Raw genomic sequence first — 2,021 nt, 5'->3', positions numbered from 1 at the left:
TGGCTTCAACCTACGGGTGTCACCCAGTGCTGGCGAGACAAAGGTGGCATCAAGCCAAGGGTGTCACTCAAGGGGTGTCACCCAATCAAGCCAAGGGTGTCACCCAAGGGGTGTCACCCAACACTGGTGGGACTGTGGTGACTTCAACCCCGAGGTTGTCACCCAACGCTGGTGGGATCATGGTGACTTCAACCTAAGGGTGTCACCCAATGGGTGTCACCCAACACCGGTGGGACTGTGGTGGCCTCAATCTAAGGGTCTCACCCAGTGCTGGTGGGACCGTGGTGACTTCAACCTAAGGGTGTCACCCAATGGGTGTCACCCAACACCGGTGGGATCATGGTGACTTCAATCCAAGGGGTGTCACCCAACGCTGGTGGGACCATGGTGGCTTCAACCTAAGGGTGTCACCCAGTGCTGGTGGGATCGTGGTGGCATCAAGCCCCCCAACGGTTGTCACCAACGCCGGTGGGACCGTGGTGACTTCAACCCCAAGGGTGTCACCCAGTGGGTGTCACCCAACGCCGGTGGGACCGTGGTGACTTCAACCTAAGGGTGTCACCCAATGGGTGTCACCCAGTGCTGGTGGGATCATGGTGGCATCAAGCCAAGGGTGTCACCCAAGGGGTGTCACCAACGCTGGTGGGACTGCTGTGACTTCAACCTAAGGGTGTCACCCGTTGGGTGTCACCCAACATGGGTGGAATCATGGTGGCTTTAACCTAAGGGTGTCACCAACGCTGGTGGGATCATGGTGGCTTCAACCTAAGGGTGTCACCCAATGGGTGTCACCAATGCTGTGGGACCATGGTGGCTTCAACCTAAGGGTGGCACCCAATGGGTGTCACCCAACACCGGTGGCATCATGGTGGTTTCAACCCCAAGGGTGTCACCCAGTGGGTGTCACCCACGCTGGTGGGACCGTGGTGGCTTCAACCCCAAGGGTATCACCCAACGGGTGTCACCCAACACTGGTGGGACCGTGGTGGCCTCAGTCACCAGAGGTGTCACCCAATGGGTGTCACCCAATGCTGGTGGGACCATGGCGACTTCATCCCGATGGGTGTCACCCAACTTTAGTGGCACGGTGGTGGCTTCATCCCCAGGAGGTGTCACCCAGTGGGTGTCCCCCAACACCAGTAGGACCATGGTGGCTTCAACCCCCAGAGGTGTCACCCAATGGGTGTCACCCAACGCTGGTGGGACCATGGTGGCTCCAACCCCAAGGGGCGTCACCCAATGCCGGTGGCTCCAACCCCCAGAGGTGTCACCCAATGGGTGTCACCCAACGCTGGTGGGACCATGGTGGCTCCAACCCCAAGGGGCGTCACCCAATGCCGGTGGCTCCAACCCCCAGAGGTGTCACCCAATGGGTGTCACCCGACAGCAGTGTGACCGTGGTGGCGGTCATCCCCCAACGCTGCTGGGACCGTGGTGGCTTCCACACCAAGGGTTGGTTGTCACCCAACGCTGGTGGCTCCAGCCCCAAGGGGTGTCACCCAATGGGTGTCACCCAACACCAGTGGGATCCTGGTGGCTTCAACCCCAAGGCTTGGTCATCGCCCAACACGTGGTGCACCCAACGCTGGTGGGACCACGGTGGCTTCACACCCAAGAGGTGTCACCCAGTGGGTGTCACCCAACATTGGTGGGATCATGGTGGCTTCAACCCAACGGGTGTCACTCAACGCTGGTGGGACCATGGTGGCTTCAACCCTAAGAGGTGTCACCCATTGGGTGTCACCCAGCATTGGTTGGATCATGGTGGCTCCAACCCTATGAGGTGTCACCCAACGCTGGTGGGACCCTGGTGGCTTCAACCCTAAGAGGTGTCACCCAATGGGTGTCACCCAGCATTGGTTGGATCATGGTGGCTCCAACCCTATGAGGTGTCACCCAACGCTGGTGGGACCCTGGTGGCTCCAACCCCAAGAGGTGTCACCCAATGGGTGTCACCCAACGCTGGTGGGACCCTGGTGGCTTCAACCCTAAGAGGTGTCACCCAACGGGTGTCACCCAAC

The 2,021-nt window shown here is 60.0% G+C and overlaps 1 long non-coding RNA gene across 1 annotated transcript; it reads left to right on the top strand.

Annotated features, from left to right (window-relative positions):
• The first annotated feature begins 704 nt into the window (after positions 1–704).
• Positions 705–1,979, top strand: LOC108449828. The gene is made up of 3 exons (XR_001866122.1): positions 705–771; positions 1,619–1,843; positions 1,890–1,979. It is a non-coding gene; the product is annotated as an uncharacterized LOC108449828 (long non-coding RNA).
• The last annotated feature ends 42 nt before the right edge of the window (positions 1,980–2,021 follow it).

Source organism: Corvus brachyrhynchos, unplaced genomic scaffold, assembly GCF_000691975.1.
Source record: "Corvus brachyrhynchos isolate BGI_N302 unplaced genomic scaffold, ASM69197v1 scaffold3291, whole genome shotgun sequence".
In the NCBI taxonomy this organism is placed as follows: Eukaryota; Metazoa; Chordata; class Aves; order Passeriformes; family Corvidae; genus Corvus; species Corvus brachyrhynchos.
The sequence above is the reverse complement of the archived record's forward strand: the minus strand, read 5'-3'. Positions and strand labels throughout refer to the sequence as shown.